The 25,805-nt window shown below is 42.9% G+C and overlaps 1 long non-coding RNA gene across 1 annotated transcript in view; it reads left to right on the forward strand.

Annotated features, from left to right (window-relative positions):
- The first annotated feature begins 684 nt into the window (after window positions 1-684).
- LOC131279745 (uncharacterized) overlaps window positions 685-25,805 on the forward strand; it is a 35,802-nt gene continuing 10,681 nt past the window's right edge. Inside the window, exon 1 of the long non-coding RNA XR_011649650.1 lies at window positions 685-1,014. This is a non-coding gene — a long non-coding RNA (uncharacterized lncRNA). The remainder of the gene's footprint in view (window positions 1,015-25,805) is intronic.

Genomic DNA, 25,805 nt, shown 5'->3' on the forward strand with positions numbered 1-25,805 from the left:
GGGCAGGGTATTCCAAGCAGAAGAAATGGCATGAACAAAAGCATGTAGGCAAGAAAGTACACGAAGCATTTAAATCAACAGGAGGTTGGCAAAGCTAGAAAACAGCTTCAAGTGGGAGGAAATGGGGGAGATGTAGCTAGAAAGGTTGTTCAAAATAAGTTGTGAAAGACCTGGAAGTGATACCAGAGATGGTAGTTATGAAGTAGAGTGTCACTGAAGCTTTTAAGCAGAATAATAATTTGATCATATCTATAAAAGAAAAAACATATTTTGTTTCCTTTCAGTATTAAATGTCATAGATTTAACTTCCTCCATTTTTATAATTTTTTGATACTTGGTGAAAAAAAATTACAAAGGCCAGCTGAAGCAATTCTTCCTGAAATAGGCTTTTATTTTTTTCTTTTGCTTGTTTTCTGGCCAGTCTCTTGGTGAAATGAGTGCATCATACAGCTGGGAAAACATGAGCCTCTCGAATTTGTTTGGCTTCTGAGCTATGTGGGTGAGCGCGAGTCTGGGCAGTGTGTCAGCTCCTTCCTGAAAGTCTGGGTCAAGGAAGTCCATAACACAACCTTGTTTACTTGATTTTGCTTTTAGTGTTGAGAACACTGGTTCTGATTACTGCAAAGGTGTATGTGGTCACTGTTGGCTCACAACCCTGTAATTCCTTTGAAAAGATGATCTGATTGGGACAACTGTGACCTTACTTTAATGCCTCAGTTCCTTTCGAAACATCCAGATGAAAAGTGGTACATTATTTTCCTAGTGGCTTTTGTTCCTGCCTAACCATAATAGTTTGTTGGGTCACTGGGAGTAATTCTGCAGGACTGAGTTGCTGGACTGGCAGGCTTGGAGGGGAAGACAGAGAGTGACCAGTCTGAGCTCAAACACAAGAAATTACAGTTAATTGGCAAATGTTTACTGTCTGCTGTGTGGAAGACACTATACCAGGCAGTAGGATTCCAAGATGAACAAACAGTTTCCAGTGGAGTTGAGTAGACTGAAAACTCAACAAAGGTAAAAATCAACTCTTTTTTCTCTTTACTTCCCCTAAAGTTTCTAGTACAGTGTCTAGCTCAAGGCAGAGCCCCAATAAATACTGAATGTCAAAATAAAGAGGTATATTTCAATTTAACTAACATGCCTCCAAACTGCTCACAGTCTAGTAGGGGAAGACAGACAATAAAAAATATTCAGCCCATATGAATTTGAGCCTCCAAGGAACCTCTGAGCCCTAAGGGACCTCTTGCCACCTGGTCCCTTCTCTGGTATCCCCCAGACCTCCATATTAAACGAGTAATGCCTCCAGAGAAGAAAGACTCCAAAACATGACTCCAGCACTATGTCCATTCTTACTGATTAATACTTTTGCCTTATGGGTTGATAATATTGCAATGTCATTCTCACAGGTAGTAATAGAGTCTCAAGCCACTCATATGTGGGGACAGAGGAGGACATAACTTCATGACATGAAAAGAGGCAGTTTCTTCAGGAGACCCAAAGGTAGATTGTTAGGCAAGTATGCAGCCTTCAGCAAAACCCAACAGCAGGTGATATTTTGTTTCTAGGAGTATACTCAAAACCCCTGCCCTACAAGCATGAGTTGGGAATCCAGATTCAAGGAATCTGGTTTTAAAGAACTGTGGAATCCAGATGTAGAATTCTACAGTTAGGTCCATTAGTCATGATAATTATGGATTCCAGATATAGAAAATCATTTTGAAGTGATATAATAGACATTTTAATTTTAAAAGTTAATTTAAATACATTTTTATTGCTTTTATTCTGGACCAGACATTTTCCATATGCATTGTATTATAGTTATCTTGGTTCAGATAATATTTCCACCTGTTGAGTCATTAGACTCACCTATAAGTAGTGGTGATCCAGAGAACCTTAATGAGAACCAGCTTAAGAAACTTTAGGGCGAATCCTCCTGGTGGGAAAGGGTGAAGAAGATGGAGTGGGGAAGAGGGGTGTTTTTCATTCCCTGCAAAGCTGAAGGTTAGAGGCTAGAAATATTATGGAAATTTCAACCTTGGGAAGGAAGGAAGGAAGGAAGGAAGGAAGGAAGGAAGGAAGGAAGGAAGGAAGGAAGGAAGGAAGGAAGGGAGGGAGGGAGGGAGGGAGGGAGGGAGGGAGGGAGGGAGGGAAGAAAACAATCAACTAAACAAAAACATACTATGCTTCCCAAACCCTTTCTCAAAATTTCAAAACATGGATTTGTAAAATCCTAAAACTCTTAGAAGGGCCTATTTCACACTTGTAAATGCACCAAACATCACCTGAACTGATTTCTCAATAGGAACTATAATTATTCCTTGGAAGCGTGTCAACTGCTCCATGCTCACTTTTATGATCCAAAACAGTGAAGAAAATTACACTTGTCTGTGTTCCATAGATAATTGAATTTGGCTTCTTAAATTCAGGAGTTGGACTGTTGAGAAGAAGATCCTAATTCCTTTATTCTGTCTTTTGTTGTGACTTTTCACTTAAAGCAGGATTTCATAATATTGATTATTGGCATGAGATTCTGACTTTTCCAGTCTCATCTTTCTTCATGCCTTTCCTTGCATTCAAACTATAGTGCTCAGTTTCCACGCAGATACCATGCCATTTCACCTTCAGGCATTGCTTGTACTGTCCCTTCTCCATGGAAAGGCCCCTCACTCTATTTTCCCTGGAAGTATGGACTTCTCCAAAATAACTATCACCAGGTCCCTTCCTCCTCTGGATAAGGTGCCCTTCCTTTGTGCTCCTATTTTATGTTCAGCATATTTCTATCATTATACTTACCACATTGCATTGTAAGTACCATGTTTGAAGACATAACTGTTGCCCTTTCTAGACTTGAACACAGTGACTGGGTCCCACTTATTTTTCATATTCTTATGACCTAGTTTACTAATTGAAACATAGTAGGTACTTGGATTAGTAATCTATTGCTGCATAACTAATTACCTAAAAACTTAGTTTAAAACAACATTTTATCATCTCACAGTTTCTGTGGGTCAGGAATTAAGGTGCAGCTTAGTTAGATGGTTGTATCTCAAAAGACTCTGAAAAGGCTAAAATCAAGATGTTGGCCAGTCTTCTGTCATCTCGAGGCTCAACTGGGGAAGGATTTGCTTCCAAACTCACTCACATGACTGTTGGCAGGCTTTACTACTATTTTTTAATATACTTTTAAATTTATTTTTAAAAGATACTTAGATTACATAAAATGTTACATGAAAAAATATAAGGGATTCCCATATGCCCCACTCCCCACACCTCCCACTTTTCCCTACATAACAACTTCTTTCATTACTGTGGTACATTCATTGCAATCGATAAACACATTCTGGAGCATTTCCACTAAGCATGGATTATAGTTTACATTGTAGTTTACACTTTCCTCCCACTCAGTTCTGTAGGTTATGGCAAGATATATAATAGTCTGTGGCTGTCATTGCAATGTCATTCAGGCCAATTCCAAAGTCCTAAAAATGCCCCCATATTACACTTCTTTTTCCCTCTCCCTGCCTTCAGCACCTTCAGTGGCCACTGTCTCCACATCAATAATATAATTTCTTCCATTGCTAGAATCACAGTAAGTCTATAGTAGAATACCAGTATATCCATTCTAGTCCATATTTTATTTCCCAATCCTGAGGGTTCTGGGATGGTGACACCCACTCCACCTCTAATTGAGAGGGGGCTTCGATCCCATATGACTGATAGATGGGATTCTCTTGTTTGCAATTGTTGACTCTCTCGGTTCCTTGCTGTGGTGGTTGTCCATCCTCACCTCCTTGTTAGTTGTCCTGGGTGAGTCCCATGAACTGGAGAGTAGGTGTTACAACTCCACTGAGGCTCAGGGCCCAGCTGGCACATGGACATCCTAGAGTTCAAGTCTCTTGGATGTATACTGACCAACTCCTGCACCAACTATAGGTTCAAATAGAAGGGACAGAAGAGGCATGTGCAGAGAAGTCACATCGGAGTCTAACTCTGTCACACTCAGGTACACAAATTCCAAAGTAGGGCCCATTGGCAAGACACCAAACTCCAGAGCTATCTGCCATGACTGTAGGACCTGGGTGTCTCTAGAGCCCACAGTAGCCCCACTATCTACTTTATATCTACTTTGGCTGTCTTTGAGTGTTGGCAAGCTTTAGATCCTTGCTGGCTGTGATGGTTAGGATAATGTGTCAATTGGCCAGGTAATGGTGCACAATTGTTTGGTCAAGCAAACACTGGGCTAATGGTAATACAAGGGCATTTCATGGACTTTAATCATCAGTGAGTTGATTGCATAGATAACTGGTTACATCTACAATCAACTGAGGAGATTGCTGTCAGCAATGAGTGACGTCTCATCCAATCAGTTGAAGGCCTTAAAAAGAGAAGTGATTTCAACCATCAGAGAGAGAATCCCCATCTCTACTTCAGGCCACGAGTGTCTCCTGAAGAATTCAAAGAGGACCTTCATTTGAGTCCCTGGCTTGCATTCTGCCCTATGGAATTTGGACTTATGCATCCCCGCGGTCAGGGGAGACAATTTTATAAAATCTCATACTATTTACAGATATCTCCTGTTTGTTCTGTTTCCCTAGAGAACACTGACTCATACAGTAGCTATTGACTGAAGACATTATTTCCTTGCCACATGACCCTCTCTATAGGGTTATTGCAAACATGGCAACTGGATTTTCTCAAGGAGGGCTCTGAGAGAGAGAAAGAGAGAGAGAGAGTTGGCAAGCAAGATGGAAGTCATAATCCTGTTGTAACCTAATCTTGACAGTGATCTTCCATCACTTTTGCTGCTATTTGTTAGAAGTGAATCACTGCATTCAGTCCATATTTATGAGGAGAGGATTATGCAAGGACATGAATACCAGAAGGCAGGAATCATTGGAAGCCATTGTAGAAGCTGCCTACCACAGTGTTCAATAAATATGTTGAACAAACGGATGAATCTCTATAGTCAGAATGAGTCTCTCCTTCCATGAAGGTCCATAGCATTTGGACTCCTATTAAGGAACCCAGTATAATGTGAATTATAGCTGAGCATATATCCATACACATCAATGGATTATAAGCAAGTGCATAAAAACAGTGCCAGACATATGGCTGGCACTCAGTAAATAATTGTTCAATGAGTGAGTGAATAAGTGAAAGAAAGGGTGGCAGAGACTGGTACATGTTCATCAATATCTGTTCTTAAATAATAGACATTTTTTAAGTATGTAGGTAGAGACTACATCTCCCAATATCCCTTGCAATAAGAGGTGGTCACGTTACCAATTTTGGGCTAATGGGATATGAGTGGAACATTGGGCAGGCACTTTGCTTTCTCCCTTGCCCCTGGCTAGGATACAGATGTTCTAGACTACTGTGTGAAGCAGAGCTAAACTTCTATCATATAAAAACAACTGCACTTTGGGGTCTTGCTGTATCAGCATAGAAATAACCTTCTGATACAGAATTTTAAAAACAAGTAAGCAAGAAAGCTTCTACCACCCTCTTTCCTACCCTGGAGCTAGCCCCATGCCTTACACTCCCTGCAGGAGCTACATTAATATTATATATATATATATATATTTTTTTTTTTTTAAGATTTATTTTATTTATTCCCCCCCCCCCCCCAATTGTCTGATGTCTGTGTCCATTTGCTGTGTGTTCTTCTGCGTCCACTTGCATTATCATGTGGCATTGGAAAACTGCATCTCTTTTTTGTTGCATTATCTTGCTGCGTCAGCTGTCCATGTGTGTAGCGCCACTCCCGGGCAGGCTGCACTTTTTTCACATGAGGTGGTTCTCCTTGCGGGGTGCACTTCTTGTGCATGGGGCTCCCCTATGCAGGGGCACGCCTGCATGGCACAGCACCCCTTACATGCAGCAGCACTGTGCGTGGGCCAGCTCACCACACGGGTCAGGAAGTCCTGATTATAGAACCTTGGACCCTCCATATGGTAGGCAGATGCTCTATCAGTTGAGCCATGTCTGCTTCCCAATATTTATTATATTAAACTGTGTCTTACAGGCCCATTGGGCTGTGTTGGTAGATGAGAAAAGAGTATTTAAGCCAACTTTTCCCTTGATCAGACAAGAGCAAGCTTCTTTTTTTTTTTTTTCACTTTATTGGAAAAGTAGTGTAGTAGTAACGTGAGGCGCAAGCTTCTTGTTGCAACTTTTGCCAAATTTGGGGACTATGAGGCCCTCAGAGAAGCAGTCCATAGCAGTACAGAGTGGCCTTAGCTTTCAAAGTTCCAAGGTCAGGAAGCCCACCAAAAAGAGACACTAAGTCAGAAGGGATTCTTCGCAGTGCAGGGAGAGCCAGACAGCACACCCATCCTGGAGGAGCAGGACTTCTTCTTTACTCTGGAATTTGAGAGGATCTGTGGCTTGAGATTGGATGTTTTCATTCTATTTATGTTCTTTTGCAGTTTATGCCTAAAGGTTCCAACCAACACCATCGTCAAATGCCAAAATCAAATGCTCACCCAGCCAAATCACCTCTGCCTAGACTAGGTCAAGGAGATGACAACATTTTTACAACACAGGAAGGGGATAGGATGGAAGCCAGATAAGGTTTTCTTGCTTAGATTTAACATCTGTTAATAAGCTAACTATATGCCAAGTAAAGAGGTATCTAAAGATTTTATTTTTATGGGAGGGTAAATTTGAGAAACCAGAAAAGAAAGAAAAAGATGAGGAACCACAGAGTGAAGTCTGTAGATTCAGTTGTCTTGCAATGTGAGGAGAACATCTACTATCCTGGAGCTCCAAGAAGCATTCTTAAAGAGGAGAGCCATGTCCATTACCAACAGTGATTCAGAGTGTGAAAAATCCTTCACATCTTAATGCCGTTGATGTTAGAAAGACAATAAATCTAACTGAAGGGATGGTTTGGGTGAAGAGGGGACCTCACCCTTGAAAGATGATTAAGATTTTCCAGGTGGTCATTGGCAGACTGTGGAGGGCATTCCAGGCAAGGAGCAGTATAAACTTTACTCTGGAGACCTGAAAGTACAAAGTATGTTTCTGACATTCCCAGTGACCTAGTGAGGTAGAATCATAGGGTACTTGAGTCAGATCTTTAATGAGAAAGAGTAGAGATGACTTCAATTAAGAATATGGAGAGGGGGAAGCGGATGTGGCTCAAGCGATTGGGCTCCTATCTACCATATAGGAAGTCCTAGGTTCAGTTCACAGGGCCTCCTGGTGAGAAGGTGAGCTGCCCAAGTGGTGAGCTGATGTAACAAGATGATACAACAAAAAAAACCACAGAGGAAAAGACAATGAGAGACACAACAAACCAGGGAGCTGAGGTGGCTCAAGCAATTGAGTGCCTCTCTCCCAAGTCGGAAGGTCCCAGGATTGGTTCCCAGTGCCTCCTAAAGAGAACACAAGAAGAGAAGACAAGCAGACACAGAAGAACACACAGTGAATGGACACAGAGCAGACAGGGAGCACAAGCAGCGGGGGGTTGTCAGGGGGGTGGGAATAAATAAATAAAATAAACCTTAAAAAATATATGTGGAGAGAATAGTGCAGGGAAATGGGAAGAGATAAGGAAGGGTTAATAGAGCAGAGAAAGGAGAGACATTCCCTTAAGTGGAATCCAGCTGTAAGGGCAGCATAGGATTTAGAGAAACGGCAATACAAGGCGGTAGTTTAAGCCACAGACTCTTGAGTTAGCCACCTAGGTTTGAATCCCAGCTCTGCTGTTTCCTGACTGTGTGGTCTTGGAAAAATGACTAGCTGTGTGGTCTTATGGAAACTACCTACTGTCTCTTAGCCCCAGTAACCTGTTTAAAATGAGACTGAGTGTCCTTGTTGTGAGAATACACAGCGTAAGGGCCAGTGGTTACTCTCATGTGCACTAGAGAACCGTCTGTGGAAGTGTCAAGTCCTGGCTTACTAGTTTACTAAGTTAGCAATGTAGGTGAAGGGGCCACTGACAGGGCCGGCTTTTCCTCATTTCTTTTTTCCCAGATCCTAGCCTAGTGCCTAGAACCATAGGGGTCAGTACATATTTTCTGCAGTTTATGTCTATAATTCAATTTTTATTTTGAGCCACTCTATCCCCAGGGTGACAGAAATGGAAACTGTCAATTTGGGGTCTCCCTCTCACATGAAAAATGGGCTTGTGGCTAAATTTCAGTGAATCATGTAGTGCCAGGACTCGAGAGTGCAGGCAGAGGAGCCAGTTCTTACTTCCTTGGTCCACCCGAGCTTCTGGCCGGGTCCTAAGGCAGCAGTCCCACAGATCTTATTTCCTGCCGGAAGACTCCTCAACGTCCAGCAGGACTCTTTCACTCCAGGCTTCCAGGAGGCTCTCTGGGTCTGTGTGAGGCTTCACCTCTACAGCTGCGCCCCCCCCCCCCGCCCCCCCCCCCCCCGGGGTCCCTCTGTTTCCTCCTGGGCTCTGCCAGGGGAAGGAGCTAGAAGGCCCCTGTGCCCCTAAGGCTTTCTGAGGACCTGCAGCACCACCCTCTGGGGCTCCTCCTTTTGAAACTCTCCTGCCCCTTCTCTTATTAGCTTCTCTGCTTTTCTCTTTATCTCCCCAAAGCCAGCTGGGTTGGTGGGAGGGAATCTTTTAACTCCGTTCTCCATATTTTCCCGTTTTGGGGATATCCCAATGCTCTCCATTCACTTAAAGTCTTGGGCATTGGAAACCAAAGCCTGGAAGAGAATGGAAGGCTCTTGGTAGCCTTACTCCCTGAGCCCTCCCTCCCCTGAGGCATGGGCTCAGGCTTCAAGGAGGAAATGCCAGGAGGGGGAGAAAGTTAATATTTAAGAAATATTGCCACTGTTTGTTTCAATAAATAAATAAACAAATACATGGCATGAGTCAAAGGCATTGGAAAGATACCCTGAAAAAAAGGCTCTCCTGTGGTGCCACTAACACCTGTATTCCAGCACAAGGGCCCAGAACCCCATAGCCTTTACGACTCACAAGATCAGAGCTCAGGGCCACGGTTTTGGCGTGTCTATGTGGCCCCAGTTGGAATCCCTGCTTTCTTCTCTGCTCTCAAGCATGGCTGGCAGTTCTTGTGAGCACTTATTCAAGCTGCCTGGTAGTATAACAGTTAATATTTTGCATGCCTGACCTCTTTACTACCTGGAACCAGTTCTTACTCACCCTGTGCAGCAAAGTAAGAGCTGGGACACTTACCATACCATAACCTTGGATGACTTCCCTTCCCTCTCTGAGCCTCATTATCCTCATAGATAAAATGAGAATAAGACCATCCACCTGCTGGCTTGTTGCGAGGTTTAAGTAGCAAGACCTAAGTAAAGCCAAAGCCCCTGGCCTGATCGGCAGTGGCTGTTGTGAATCCTGTGGCTGTGGCTTGCTTGACGGGGATCACCTTTGCATTACCTGTGCAGAGCAAGGAGCCAGTCAGCAAGCTAACACAGTTGCTACAGCAGGAGGGATCCTGCCCCTGGACTGTGGACTTCACCCAACAGAAGGCCGGATCACTGACACCCACTTACTTATTAAACCATCCCAGATTAAGATCGTCATTTTGCTCAGTTACTAAGCATTTATGGAATAACACCTATAAGCCAGACGATTGCATCTAATTGAAAGGGGTTCCCTGTCTCTACAGGGAGACACACATGAACAGAACAATGAAATAATAATGAAAAGGGCTAAATACAACTGAGTTCAAAGTGCTATGGGATCATGGAGGGAAATAATTTATTTGCATTCATTCAATTAATTCATTCATCCATCCATTTTTTCATTCATTCACTCATTCATTCATTCATATTAACTTCATAGCCACCTGTTTTCCCAGAAAAGACTTAAGGAGTCCTGAGAAAATTAAGGAACTTTATCCAAGGGGTTATCTGTGATATTGGCCCTGAGTGTACTCACTAGGCACAGAAAAGGAGGATTGAGATTCTTCAGGGACCAGCTTGTGCAAGGACACAGCTGTGTGGACACACCAGGCCCAAGATGCTACTTTACCCAGGAAGGAAGCAGAGTGCTCTTTCCCAGAAAGCTGTATACCTTACTCCCTCACCCATTTCGGGTCTCTGTTTAAATGTTACTTTTTCAATAAGGCCTTCCCTAACCATCATTGCATGCTGGAGCCAACTCCTATTTCTCCCCACCCCCTCGTTGTTGTACTTGCTGTGAGCTGTGTCTTTAGAAGGCACCGGGAACTGAACCCAGGACCTCCAATGTGGGAGGGAGGCACCTAATTGCTTGAGCCACCTCCATTCCCTCATTATTTTATATTTTACTACCGTCTATTGTATCTGTATGGTGGAATATATACAATGGGGTTCTACTGTGAATTTCTTCCCAATTCCATCTTTAATGATATCATGGTGATAGCCTGAAACCAGCCATGGCAGGAATATTTATACCATGGAAATGGGCCATTGCTACAAATCAGGGCTTCCCCCAACCCCCCACCCCCAAATCCAGTTGTTAAACATTTGTCAGCACACCACTGCTGAGCACCTTATGTAAAATTGCCACCACCTTTCCACCTCTAGTACCACTTACTCTGATTTATTTTTTCCATAGAGCGTATTACTTTCTAATACCCTCCACAATTTACTTGGTATCATTATTTTCTGATTTACCATATTAGAGTAATTTCCATGAAGCCAAGGATTTTTCTCTGTCCTGCCCCCCATGTATTTGCAGCACCCTAAAAAGTACTGGCAGCTGGCTGGTGCTTAGTAAATCTTTACAGAATAAATGTTGGTAAATGCCGAGACTCCGTGAGGAAGACTGGTAGGAATAGGGGATTTTGGGGTAGGAGCAGCAGCTTCTCTCCTCAGACTCTTCCTACTGCCTTTTGTTTTTTTGGCCTGGTGGTATCTTTTCTGACGCACAGGCTAACCCTACTTGGTGCCTGCAGACTGAGGGAGGTCTTGTGTAAATGTCCTCAAGGACCCACATTTGTGGGATTTCTCTTTACCCTGCCAGCTCTAGTCACAAGCCAGCAAGTACGCAGCACATGTCTGTTAACACTCCTGAGACCAGTGCTTTGTGGGTGTTTAGGGCAGTGGTTCCCACGTGACTCCAGACCAGCAGCACCGGCAACTTGTTAGAAAGCAAGTTCTTGGCCCCACCCCAGACCGACTGAATTCTGGGGCTGGGGCCCAGTCATCTGTGTCTTAATAAGCCTTCCGGGAGACTCAGACGCAGGCTCAAGTTTGAGAACCACAGATCCAAGCCTTAGAGCCAGAGGACAATTTGGCAATGTCTAGAGACATTTTTAATTGTCATAGCTGAGGTGGGAGGAGTGTGCTACTGGCTTCTAGAGGTTAGAGGCCAGAGATGCTGTAAACTTTCCTATAATGCACAGGACAGCCCCCCAAAAAAACTATTATCCGGCCCAAGTGTCAGTAGTGCTAGGATGGAAAAATCTTGCTCAAAGGAAATTCCCAGGTCCTTACATCCTTCCTTCCCTCCCTTCGTTCTTTTCTATAACACATTCTGGGCAAGGAGCAGACCTCTGACAGTCAGCTGTCAGGAATACAGATGAGAATGGGAACCTGCTTCATGGACTTTTCCATGCACTGAGGAATACAGACCCTTAGGCCGTATTGACAAGTCCAGTGTGTAAAGTATTACTGTTGGGGAAAGACCAAGGAGATACACCCAACCCAAGCTTGAATATCAGGGAGAGTTTCCTGGAGAAAGTGGGCTCTGTGCTGAGATCTCAAGGTAGTTAGAATTAATCAGTTAGAAGTAATTAGCCTGGGGATAGCTTTCATTTTTGAGGACTTACCAGTAACTGTATTTTGCCTACGTCGTCTCATTTAATCCCCAACTCTATCTGAAGAGTTATCTCATAGATAGATACCCATAGACACCCATCTCATGAGGATCCCTAGGCCCTTCTTTTTCCAATACTTTGGGGGCATCTGCTGAACCAAAATTGCTGGGAGACAAATTCTCTTCCTGGCTCATGTAAGAGCCAAAATTTGTTGAGGAAATTGTGCAGCTGGCCCTGGAAGATGAAGAGAGATGGGAAGGGCCTTGAGTGATAGAGGCAGTTTCTTCAAGGCAAAGAGGTAAAAGAGATCTGAGCGTGCCATCAGGGGACCCAAGCTTCCTTTCATTGCAACTCCATAAAGAGTGGCCACTGGACACCTGGCGTGGCCTAAATTCTTATGCAACCGAGTACCTCCGGGCATCAGTCATGGGCATCTCAGCAATTGCCAATATGGATCCAAGACTGCAAGGACCACTGAAGTTTTCCTGCTTTCAGGACCCAGAGTCAGTACGTTTCTAGAGGGCATGGGTGCAGTTAACACCAATAAAGGCTGAGATGGAACCTCCCACCATTCCCAGAAAGGTGGGGGTCTAGGTTAGATTTAGCTGAACTTAAAGCTAAAAAAGAAAGCAAGGTGATATTTTTGCACACCCACATTTATGCATTAAGATTCAACCTCACTCTATTTTCAGAAGTGGGATACAAAAAAGCAGGGCAGAAGCCAACTCAAGGCAAAGCTGAGAACACTTCTTTCAGCAAGGGAGACAATGAGCCAGGAGAGAGGGAGAAATAAGCTATCCAGTGTTTTTCTTCTGGCTCAGCCACTGTCTCCTGGCTCTGTTTAGTCTCCTGACTAGGACTAATTATGCTTGTCATCTGCATCAGAGGGATGGAGCTAAGATTAACAAGTTAATGTGGGTAAGAGCTCTTGGAGCTCAGTAGATGAAAGGGCATCTAATTAGCAAGGCCGGCAATGACCGCAGGCAGGCAGGCAAGGGCAGACTCTGCCCCTTATATGCACCGAAGAGCTAGTTATAACTCATGGGAGGGGCTTCTGCAAATTCCACCCAAGCCTTTAGCATTTAGAGAAAATTGCACATTTTCTTCTAGTCCTAGAACTCTATGATTCTCATGAGTAGAGAAAAAAATGTATGTTCCTCTTTAAAATGATTGAGACAAGGAAAATGTGCAACTTCTTTTTCTCAGCACATACTGATCTATATGAATAAGGGATCCTGATAGGCAGAGGGGCAAGCAGGGCTTAGAGGTCAAGTGCATTAAGTGATGGCATGAGAGCGACATGGGTTTGAATCCCCACTCTGCCATTTACTAGTTCTGAGAACATAGGTGAAACATTTAAAACCCTCCAGGCACAGGTTTTTTTTTACCTAAATGGGAATAATACTTCCTACCTCATGGGGTTGGAAAGCTTAGATTTGCTTATGCCAGGCACCTGGCACCCAACTAAGTAGATGCTATTAATATTAATCAATATTAATAGTGCCTGGCACATAGTAGGTACCTGAAATATCGATTGGATTGAGACTTGCTCATTCAACAAATAGTTTTTGACTTACCTATTGGGTTAGTTCACCAGGGCTGTGTGATAAATACCACATACTGGTTGGCTTAAGTGACAGGACTTTATTGGTTCACAGTTTTGGTGGCTAGAAGTCCAAACTCAACAAGTCAGCAAGGCCATGCTTTCTCCAAAGTCTTTAGGATTGTGGAAGTATCCTGCCCGCGATCATTGGGGTTCCTGGGCTGGCATCTCTGCCTCTGTCACATGGTGATCTGCCTCAATCTCTGGCTTCTCCTAGTTTTGGGCTTCTACTGACTTCTGGTTTCCACCCATGGCCAATTTCCTTTGGCTTGCAAGGACTTCATCCTACTGCAGGAAGGTCCGCCCTCCTTCAGGTTGGCCACACCTAAACTAAATAGTATCTTGAAAGGTCCTCTTGACCAATGGGTTCACTCCAACAGGACCCGGGCTTAAGACTTAATGTGTCTTTTGTGGGGGGCATGATTCAATCTCCAAAACCTCGTGTGGGCCATGGAACATTGGCATTGTATGCCCTGTGTGTACAATGATGAGCCGCAGAGCTGTGTTTATCAGGTGAGAGCTCCTTCAACTCTCAAATCCTCCCTCCAAGCCTGGTCAATACTCTTAAAAGGGCATCGCGTAAGTTTTCTTTTTTAAATAAAAAATACTAAAATCTGCCCATAAGTATGTTTGCCTGAAAGAAAAAGGCAGTTGATTCCACTCCCAGAATTGAAGGGAATGATTAGTTTAAGTCGCCCAAAATTAATTGACGCTGTGTTGAAATTTTTAAAGTTTAGATGCCAGAGCAAATTTTTTAAAAATCTTTCTCCTTCAACTCCATGATATATTACTGAGAGCTGCTGCTTTACCTGTTATGTAAATGGAAGCCCGATGAGAATGGAAATGGGGGTGGAGGAAGAACCTGCCCTGTTCCCGGAGATGGTGTGAGCAAGACTGGTTTCCCCTGGAGCCTGCTGCTTGTGACCACTCCCGCTGAACAGGGGCTGTGCCTATTTGCAGTTAATATATCTCCTGCATTGGACAGCGAGCTTCAGTTGGGTCCTGGCCGAGCCTCGGGGCAGACAGCAGCCCTGCTGCTGTGTGTGTGCCGGGAGCCGTGCCAAGGGCTCGCTTCGTATGTACCCCATCTGATCCTCACAGCCACTTTGTGAGATGGGGACTCCTCCAAGACTTCTGTGGCTGGGAATCTGAGCCTTAGTGAGGTTTGCGACTTGTCTGTGATTCTATAGGTAGGGAATCTGGAATCTAGAGCTGAGCTTCGGAGTCCTCCATGCGCCCCTGAAGGATGTTGCAAGCCAGGCGTGGGTGGAGGGCTGGCTGGCTGGAGAGAAGGGTGAGAGTGTGGTTGGGTGCAGCAGGGAGTTGCATTCTAGGAGCCACAGCTGTATGCTGACTGGGTGACCTGGGGCAAGTTACCACCTGTTTCTGAGACTCAGTTTACTCTTCTGCAAGATGGTGCTGAATAGCAAACCAACCAACTAATCTACCACCTAGAACTGTTGTGAGGGTCAAATGAGATAGAGGCTGGCATATAAGCCACTGAGTTAAAGGGTAACGGCCCAGATTCCTTAGGATCTCAGCCTGCCTTCAGACTTCTCATTTTCAGCGAGGGTTTCTATACCTTTAGCCCTAAGGAAGTACTGAGCACGGCAATGCTTTTATCCAGTGTGGCAGGCCACACAGAGAGGTTTATTGTCGGTGGTAGGTTTCTCTTTTCTTTTTTAAAAAAGCAGTGAGGACTTTGGGTGCAGTTCCCAACTTCAAAGCAGACACCTCTCACCACCCACAGGCCCAGGGAGTGTTTGGAACTAGCCTCCAGGCAGGGTAGGGCAAGAACAGGGCCTGCCGGGGTGAGGCCCCATTTTATGTCTTTGCCAGACTCTGGTGCCAGTTTGCAACCAGCTGCCGGCATCTCCCAGTGCTGCCAACAAAAGGTTCAGGAATGCTCACCAAGCCGGAAATGCCGGGCTCCATCCCAGGAGTGCAGCTGCACCAAGCAGACCCCCTCTGCAGAGCCGGAGCAAGCGCTTCCTCTCAGGGAGACCTGGTGTTTGCGTCTATGGCCTCCTCTAATCCTTTAAACAGAGTGAGTGCTCTTATGCCCATTTTTCAGATGTGAAAACCAAAGTTCAGAGAGGGAAAGTGACTTGCCCAAAATAATGAGTGGAGGAAACTGGATTTCAACTTAAGTCTGTCCAAAGCCTACTGATTTCATTACGCTACATTGTAACTGAATGAATGAAACTTGTAAAAGTTGCTATTTACAAAGGCCTTTTACCTGGATTTCAAAGCACTTTTCCAGAGTTCAACAGTAATTTATTGAATATCAGCTCTGTAGGCACCACAGTGTGCTCGTTTGCAAAGTCAGGCCCTGGTCATCCTTGCCTTTAGGGGGCTTGCAGCCAATCAGGGAAATAAGCATGTGGTAACTTGTAATAGGTAATATTTACTGGCACTGCTGGGCTAGCTTTCACATGGGTTGTTTTATTTAATCCATACCAAAAACAAACAAAAAATCTGAGACAGTTGCTAATATTATCTCCATTTTTCAGATAAGTAAACTAAAGCTTAGATAGGTTAAATAACTGACCAAATGATCAGATAACTCAGTAATAGTCAAAATATTATCCTTGACTCAATTGCTTGCTACAAAATGAGTACAGAAATTGAGTATAAGAGTTGAGAAACTTTTGTCACAATTTTATGTCAGGTGAATAAAATGGGAAAAATTTGGTCTTGTATTTCATATGCCCATTTCTTTTTCTCGTTGCATTTTTTTTTTTTTTTTTTTTGTAATTCATTTTACTCTATTTTACAAAAGTATTGATCTGCAATGACTGGAACAAAAAATAATAGTTCCTTTGCCACAGGTGGTTTAAGAAGCACTGAAACAGCTAGCAGTAGCAGAACTTGGATTCTAAATCCAGAATCTGTGCTTGTCCTCAGGGTTGAAATGTGGCTGCTGTACCTCCAGGCTCTGCATGTGCTTTCCAAGCAGCAGAAAGGAAAATGGTGGAGAGCAAAAGACACATTATCAGCTGAGTTACACTGGCCTCTTTGCTGTTTGCCTGTCACCACAAGCTTATTCCCACCCCAGAGCCTTTGTTGTTAGTATTCTCTTTTCTAGGACATCCAGAGCTTGTTCCTATCACCTCCTCAGAGTGCCAATCTGTAGCTACTCTGTCTAAAATAAGGCCATTGTCCTTTTATTCTCTAGACTGGTGCTATCCAAAGTGGTCTTGAGCATTTGAAATAAAATTAGTCCCAATTAAGATGTGCTGAAAGTGTAAAACATATATATTTTTTAAGTTGGAAGAAAAGAATGTAAAATATCTCAATAATTTTTACATTACATGAAACGCTAACACTTTGGATATACTATGAGGGTAAATAAGCTATATCATTAAAATTAAGTTCACCTGTTTCTTTTTAATTTTTAAAATATGGCTATTAGAAAATTGGAAATTACATGCCTTTCCTAATGCTTCTTTTGCAGGGGTTCTTAACTTTTGTGCTCCACCTTTGCCAGTCAGGTGAAAACCATGAACCCCTTACTAAGTCCACACTATACTGTGTACTATTTAATAAGTATATCACACCGGCACCAACACATCCCCACAAGAATAAGGTTTTTTTGAATTTCACTTCAAGCTCACAGACCCTTTAAGGGCCCCTGGTGCTGCCGTCACCACCAACCATTAGATTATATATTTGTGTTTTATTTGTTTATTGTTAGCCTTTCCCATTAGAATGAAAGCTCAATGATCTCAGGGACATCTCTTCTGCTCATCACTCTAACCCCACTGCCTTGCAAATAGCAGGCATTGAGGAACTCTGGTAGGAATGAATGGATGGATGACTAAATGAACAAATAAAACCAATTAGACTCACTGGTGTCTCAGGCCCCTTTTGTTTTTGGGATATGTGACAATTAGCTTAAAAATATTTTTTTAAAAAAGGTAAAATTCACATATCAAAAAAGAAGAAAGAGCAAAAATCTCTAGCTATCAGGGAAATGCAAATCAAAACTACAATGAGATACCATCTTACTCCCATAAGATTGGCAGCTATGAAAAAAACAGAAGAATACAAATGCTGGAGAGGATGTGAAGAAAGGGGAACACTCATCCACTGCTGGTGGGAATGCAGAAGGATCCAACCATTCTGGAGGATAGTTTGGCGGTTTCTCAAAAAACTAACCATAGATTTGCCATATGACCCAGCAATACCACTGCTGGGTATATACCCATCAGAACTGAAAACAAGGACACAAACCGATATATGTACACCAATGTTCATAGCAGCATTGTTCACTATCGCCAAAAGTTGGAATCAATCCAGATGTCCATCAACAGACGAGTGGATCAATAAAATGTGGTATATACACACAATGGAATACTACTTGGCTGTAAGAACAAATACACTACAATCACACGTGATAACATGGATGAACCTTGAGAATCTTATGTTGAGTGAAGCAACCCAGGCATTGAAGGACAAATACTACATGACCTCAATGATATGAAATAAGCAAACTGCCTCAGAGAGCTAGAGTCTGGAAAAGAGGCTTACAGGAAATCGGGGGGTGGAGGAAGGATGTGAGTTAACATCTGCAGGGGTGGAATCTGTGATGAGATGGTGGAAGATTTGGATCACAGAGTGGTTCAACAATGGAAGTGGAGGAATACTGATATAGGATGTTATTGACAGGATATATATGGTTGACAGGGAGTTATACAAGGCATATGCCCAGGGTATATAGTAATGTCTAAATATACTCATAGTGGAAACAATTAAAAACAACAGCTGGGGGGGTACTGGGCTCCTGGCCAGGGGTCACTGTCGTGGACCCTGGGGGAGCAGCGGCAGTCCCCCAGGTACAACGGCAAGAACCAGGAAGGAAGGAGGGCCCAACAGTGGGCTCCTGATACTAATGGCTATGCTTTTGAGCCTATACACCTGCAATAAGAACAAGGCCTAGAGTAGCACTGTGTCTGGGAGTTTCCTCCTGACAGCCTTCATGTTACTCAAATGTGGCAACTCTCACAGCCAAACTCAGCATGTAGATGCAGTGCATTCCCCCCAGCATGGGACATGACACCCGGGGATGAGCCTCCCTGGCAACAAGGGATCACTACCACATACCAGCTGAAGATGCAACTAGAAAATGACCTTGAATCAAAGGTTCAATACGGATCAGCAGAATATCCCCGTCTACATATAATAACATGACTTCAAAATGCTGTTTGACCTAATGTAAGGGGGAAACAGAAAGGAGAAATGAGATTATAAGGCTATGAGTCTCTAAAAAAGAGTCTGGAGGTTGTCAGAAGGAATGCCCTTATGCACAACTGAGCAGAGTCTAAGAGACAGATAAAGTAAGTAGATACAACCCCAGCTATTGGTTCTTTTGAGGGATAAAGAGACCCATGGGTTCTATGGTCATGGCAGATGGGGTTCACTGCCATGGCAGATGGCCCTTCTTTGGAGCTGGTGTTTCTGCGTGATGGAATTGGACTCAGAGGGGATCTCTTTTCACAAGACTTGCATGCTACTTTATTGGAATTGTAGTTGGTGCTGGGGTTTAAGATATATTTAGGGGATTTGAATCTCTGGACTGATAATATGACACCCAGGCCCAGAGCCTCAACAGACTTCAGCTCCTACACTTTGGTTTATTGGACTTACCCCACTCAGCTAACATGGAGTTGAAGAAGGTCAACTACCACACTATGGAGCCTAGAGTGTCTACAACTGAAAGCAGGAGGAGTGCATCCAGTATCCATGTGGAATCTAAGCCCCCACTTGACATAGATGTGCAATGGACACAACCAATCCAATGTCCACAGAGAAAATGTGGAATGGGTGTGGGAAGGGTAGCCATGGTGGCTGCTGGGTTTGGGGAATGGGAGGAAGAGATGAGATGGGGAGGCGTTTTCGGGACGTGGAGTTGTCCTGGGTGGTGCTTCATGGACAATTATGGGACATTGTAGATCCCCCCAGGGCCCACTGGATGGGACGTGGGAGAGTGTGGGCTATGATGTGGACCATTGACTATGGGGTACAGTGATGCTCAGAGATGTACTTACCAGGTGCAATGGATGTGTCACGATGATGGGAGAGAGTGTTGCTGTGGGGGGAGTGGGGGGTGGGGGCGGTGGGGTTGAATGGGACCTCATATTTTTTGAATGTAATTTTTAAAAATAAATAAATAATTTTTAAAAAATAAAAAAAATAAAAAAGGTAAAATGCATGTGTGTGAATTAACTTGAATCCACATCCTCAGGACATCTAGATAGTATTCAAGGTACTATCAGAAATCAGAAATCCCTTACTAGAGCTAAGGAGAGTGCTTAAATTCTTCAAATACAGAAATCAACATGAGGGATTTGCTATTAGCATTAGGAAGGTCAGAATACTTATTCATTTCTGGTGAAAGAGAAATGCTCAAGGTAGCTTCTTAGCTAGAAAGACAATCTGCTCAAATGCTTTGCAGAACAAGGTATAAGAATCGGCAAATTCAGCAGCATTGTGCCTTTGGGGCAGCCCTCAAAGCCCAGAGCTCCTTGTGTCCTGTGACTTGTCTTTTCTTGCAGGACTTTTCTGTTTGAACTGTCCACATAGGGCAGAGGGGGTGATCTACCTTGGAGTGATTCTTTCAAGGAGGGTGCTTACAGGACTCCCCTGCTCATCCCCACACTTAGCAGACCTGATACTGGTTTTCCAGCCTAACTTGCTAATAAATACAAGTTTGGCAGAACTTGGTCTCAGATATGCTTTCATAATAGCATAACCACAGGTGGCGAGGTAAAGGGGATGGGTCGCTTATATCTGCCCCCCTCTCTGTCTACCTCTGATCGCTCGAGGCTACAGATATTTATCAAAAGAAACTGACAGTTGTTAAACCACAGATTGGTTTAGGCTATTAGTAAAAGACTGCCGTTTTCCTCCCAGATGCCGCTCATTAGTTTTTGCTTCATCTTCCAGCTCTTACCCGTCTCTCCGCAATAACAGAAACTTGAGTCTTGCTCAGACAGTGCCTCTGCATATTTGGCTGCAGTGGCTCTGGTCTCTTCCTTGCCTGTTGCAACAAGCCATTGCAAGGGTGGAGGGCAGCAATTCCATACAGTAAGAGGTCAGGGTGAGTTGTTCAATCTCAGCCAAAATGTTAGAGGCAGCTGACATTCTCACGGCCAGGCTTCTGCACTTAGCCTTGAGTCTTTATTTCCACCCCCCTCTTGGAGAACAGAGACCTTCAGTCTTCAGAAACTGGGGATGGGCCAGACTCTGGGTTCCCAGCCTGGGGCACCAGCCTTGGCCGTCTGGGGCTGAGAATCCGCATGTGTACCAAGCATAGTCGCCAGCTCCTGGCAGAGAAAGCAATGCTTCTCATGTGCATACACCGTATTCTGTGCGCTTATAGATGAATGCAATTCATGTGATTGTGTTACAAACTTTGTAGAAACTTCTTGTCAGTATCTGAATCAATGGATTCCAAAAGTATAAACATTCTCCCTCCGTGTCCTCATGCTTTGAAAATCCTGGAAGTGTTCCTGAACTTATGAAAAACTTTTGAGCAGAAAGAGAGTTCAGATAGGGCACCAAGAGCAGTGATTTTCAATTTTTTTTTTTCTGCTTCAGAATATTCTTTTTCCCAAACCTGAAATCCGATTTTAGAAAAGCTAGAGATAGAGGCGCCTCCCTACAGAAGCAAGTTCAGGCTGCAGGAAGGGGCTGGCCTACTCCAGGCAACGGCAGATCTGGGCTGAGATGCCACCTCGCTCATGCTCCACAAAGGTCTGGAGAGCCACCTACCCCTTTATCCTGGAGACCATTTCCTCTCCCTCTGCAAGAATCCTCCATTCACTTGACCTTTCAGCAAACATTTAATAGCACTTACTGTGTGTCAGGCAGAACAGAAGACCCTGAGAAGAGAATGGTAAATAAGCTGGCAAGGTCCTGACCCTCAGGGTTCACAGGGTAATTGGGACGTCAGACAAGGGCACAGTGCCCTCAAGGTGGAACAATGTGACTACAGGGTTTTGGGGGCAGCCAAGGAAAGCGTACTGTAGGAAGTGATGTCTTCAGGTGATTCTTGAAGGTAGGCAGATGGAGGAAAGAATGGGATGGGGGCAGCAAGTACAGTGTCAGTATTCCAGGCTAAGGCAATTGCATGTTGTGCCAGTTTCCTAGGCTGCTCAAGCAAATACCATGCAATGGTTCTGCTTAAACAGTTGGGATTTTCATTTGTCTCAAGATATTTACTGATTTCTCTTGCAATTTCTTCTCTGACCTACTGATTATTTAGGTTTGTGTTATTTTATCTATATATTCATAAATTTTCCCTTTTTTCATCCATTACTGATTTCCAGCTTCATTCCATTATGATCAGAGAAAGTGCTTTGTATACTTTCAATCTTTTTAACTTTTTATTGTATTTTTTAATACACTTTAAAAATACTTTAGATTGCATAAATGTTATATAAAAAACATAGCGGATTTCCATATGTCCCACTCCCTACCCCTCCCACACTTTCCCACATTAACAACATCCTTCATTGTGCGGTACATTTGCTACAATTGATGAACACATATTGGAGCATTGCCACTAAGCATGGATTATAGTTTACATTTTAGTTTACACTCTGTCCCTCATGATTTTTAAGTTATGACAAAATATATAATGGCCTGTATCCATTATTGCAATGTCTTCCGTACAATTCCAATGTGCTGAAAATGTTCCTGTATTACACCTGTTTTTCCCTCTCCCTCCCCACAGAATCTCCAGTGGCCCTGACTCCACATCATTGATATAAGTTCTTCCATTGCTAGAATAACTATGTCTATAGAAGAATAATATAAGCCTACCCTAGTCCATTGTACATTCCTGAATCCTGAGGATTCTGGGATGATGATGCCCACTCTACCTCTTATTGAGGGAGCTTAGAACCCATGGGGCAGATCGAGGGGACTGTTTTGCTTGTGGCTGAAGACTCTCTCTGTTCTTTGGGATGGGCATTGTCCATCATCATCTCCTTGTTAGTTGTCCTGGGTGAGTCCAATGAACTGGAGAGTATTGCAACTCTGTTGAGATTCAGGGCCCAACTGGCACATGAACGACCCAAAGATTTAGGTCTCTTGGACATACACCTATCAAGTCTAGTACTAACTAAGGTACAAATAGAAGGAGCAGAAGAGCCATGTGTAGGGAAATCACAAATGAATCCAACTCTGGCACACCGGGAGCATACATTCCAAAGTAGGGTCCACTGTCAGGGCACCAAACCCCTGAGTTGTCTGCCCTGCCTATAGTGTCTGGTTGTCTCTAGAGCCTCAGGAGCCCCACTATTTGAACAATATTTACGTAGCAGTCAAACTTTTTGAGTCCTATATTGTGACCCCAACAATGATCTATCCTGTAGAAGGATCCATGAACACTTGAGAAGAATGTATATACTGCTGTTTTGGAGTGTAATACTCTATAAATGTCTATTAGGTCTAGTTCATTTATCATATTATTCAAGCTTATTGTATCCTTATTAATTCTTTGTTCAGATGTTCTATACAATGCTGAGAGTGATATATTGAAGTCTCCAACTATTATTGTAGAGACGTCTATTTCTCCTTTCAGTTTTGCCAATGTGTGATTCATGTATCTTGGGGGACCTAGATTAAGTGCATAAATATTTATTATGGTTATTTCTTCTTGGTGAATTGCCTGTTTTATTAATATATAATGACCTTCTTCATCTCTTATAACAGTTTTACATTTAAAATCTATTTTGTCCAATATTAGCATCGCTACTCCAGATTTTGTTTGGTTACTATTTGTATGGAATATCTTTTCAACCATGTGTCCTTACATCTGAGGAGAGTCTCTTATAGACAGCATAAATATATCTCATGTTTTTGTTATCCATTCTCTCAGTCTATGTCTTTTGATTGGGAAATTCAACCCATTAACATTCAATGTTATTACTATAATGGCATTACTTATTTTATCCATTTTGTCCTTTGCACTCTGATGTGATATCTTACTATTGTCTGTCTTTTTAACCTTGAATTTACCCTTACTAATAATCTTCATTTCTACACTGTTCTCCAAGTCTCTCACCCTTCCATTTTCTTTTAAGGCTGTAGCACTTCCTTTAGTATGTCTTGTAAAGCTGGTCTTTTAGTAATACACTATCTCAGATTTTGTTTGTCTGTGAAGATTTTAAACTCTCTCTCATTTTTGAAGGACAATTCTGCTGGATAAAGAATTCTTGGCTGGCAGTTTTTCTCTTTCAGTACCTTAAATACATCATACCACTTTCTTCTCACTTCCATGGTTTCTGGTGAGAAGTTGGGATTTAATCTTGTGGAGGCTCCCTTGTATGTGATGCTTTACTTTCCACTTGCTGCTTTCAGAATCTTCTCATTATCTCTATTTGTCATTCTGAATAGTAGGTGCCTGAGTGTAGTTCTATTCAGATTTATTCTGTTTGGGGTGTGCTGTTCTTCTTGGATACTGATATTTATGCCTTTCATAAGGGTTGGGAAGTTTTCAGTCATCATTTCCTCAAATATTCTTTCTAGCCCTTTTCCATTCTCTTCTCCTTCTGGGACACTGATAATGAATAAGTTTGTGTGTTTCACATTGTCATTCAATTCCCTGAGACCCTGTTCCATTTTTTCCATTCTTTTCTCTTTCTGTCCTGTCTTTTCAAATTCAGATGCTTATTTCTCCAGTTCACTAATTCTGTCTTCCATCAATTCAAATCTGTTCTTATATGCCTCTAATGGATTTTTAATCTCATCCATTGTCTTTCATTCACATAAGCTGTTACTTTTCTTTGCAGATTCTCAAATGTTCTTCATTCTCACTCAGTGTCTTCTTAATATTATTTATCTCTTTAGTCATATTTTCCTTCAACTCTTTGAATTGATTTAGGCAATTTGTGTGACTATCATTGATTAGTTTTCTTAAATCTTGTGTGTCATCAGGATTTTTGGTTTATTCCTTTCACTGAGCCATGTCTTCCTGTTTCCTAGTATGGCTTGTAATTTTTGCTGATGTCTAGGCATCTGAATATGTTGGTGAATATACTCTGGTGGTCAATTTCTCTCTCTTGTCTAGTAGTTTTGTTTCATGACTCTTCTTTGATTTTTGGCTCAACTTATTCTAAATCTTTAAAATTTCCAGCTTAAGTTATCAAAATAGGGCCAGGGATTCACTAATGGGGCATATATCTGCTCCAAGGATCTAGGATGAGAGACTCTAAAAGCATTTTTTCTGCTTGCATTTTCTCAGCTAACCAGCAGACTGTGCTTTCTGGTAAATCTTTCTATGGAGATGTCTCTTTCAACCTCCACTTGTCTCTGATTCTGGTCTGGGCAGAACCAGAATTCATAGCTGGCTTTGTTGGCTAAACTCACAGAAGAAAAAACACTCTCCAACTTCCACTGCACCCTCCCTCTTCCCAAGGAGGAAGATGTCTGTTCCCATCTCACTCAGCTGCAGTGAACCACAGGTTTCATCCAGGCCATTTGCCTTGAGGGTGGGGTATGAGTGCTGTTCCTGGCCATGGGGGTTAGTAACTCACAGTTTTCAATTCGGCTTCTTCGTCAATTTGTCCTTTGCCCTCCTGGAGGATGTACAGCACTCTCTTAGTCTGCAGATCCCCAAAGCACCTCCCTCATATAGCTTTTTGTCCTTCCTCCATTGTTTTTGTGAAAGAGTTGAGCCCTGCCTACCTACTCTGATGCCATCTTCCCAGAAGTTTCAACAATGGGAATTTATTTGCTCACAGTTTTGAGGCTAAGAGAATGTCCAAATCAAGGCATCATCAAGGCGATGCTTTTTCTATGAAAACTGTGACATCCTGGGGCTGACTATCAGTGATGCTTGGCCCTTAGCTTGACACATGGCAGTGCACATGGCAGCATTTCCTGGTCACTTACTTCTCTTTCGGGTTCTGTTGATGCTCAGCATCTTGCTTCCTGTGGCTCTCTCATTGTGTGTCTGAATTTCATTCTACTTATAGAGGACTCCAGTAGTCAGATTAAGACCCATCCTGATTGAGGTGGGCCACACCTTAACTGGTGTAACCTCATCAAAAAGGTCTTGTTTACAATGGGTTCACACCCACAGGCAAGGATTAGATTTAAGAACATGTTTTTCTGAGGCACATACTGCTCCAAACCACCATACATATGTGGGGAATAATTATTATAACTAAACCACCTGGCAAGAAACTAAGTGCTTTTATGCATTAACTCATTTAAATGGCTCAAACAACTTCTAATGTGAGAACTATTACTTGCACCCCATCTTGCAAATGAGAAAACTAAGACAAAGAGAAGTTAAATAACTTGCCCAAAGTCATTTCGTTAGTAAGTGCTAAAGCCAGGATTTGAAACCAGTCTGACTGGAACCAAAGTCTTGTGTTTTATCATGACGGTGTACTACCGGAAACAGTAGAGGAACAAGAAAAAAAAAATCAGTCGTATTCAGTTCAATG

Source organism: Dasypus novemcinctus, chromosome 9 (assembly GCF_030445035.2).
Source record: "Dasypus novemcinctus isolate mDasNov1 chromosome 9, mDasNov1.1.hap2, whole genome shotgun sequence".
NCBI classification, from domain to species: domain Eukaryota; kingdom Metazoa; phylum Chordata; class Mammalia; order Cingulata; family Dasypodidae; genus Dasypus; species Dasypus novemcinctus.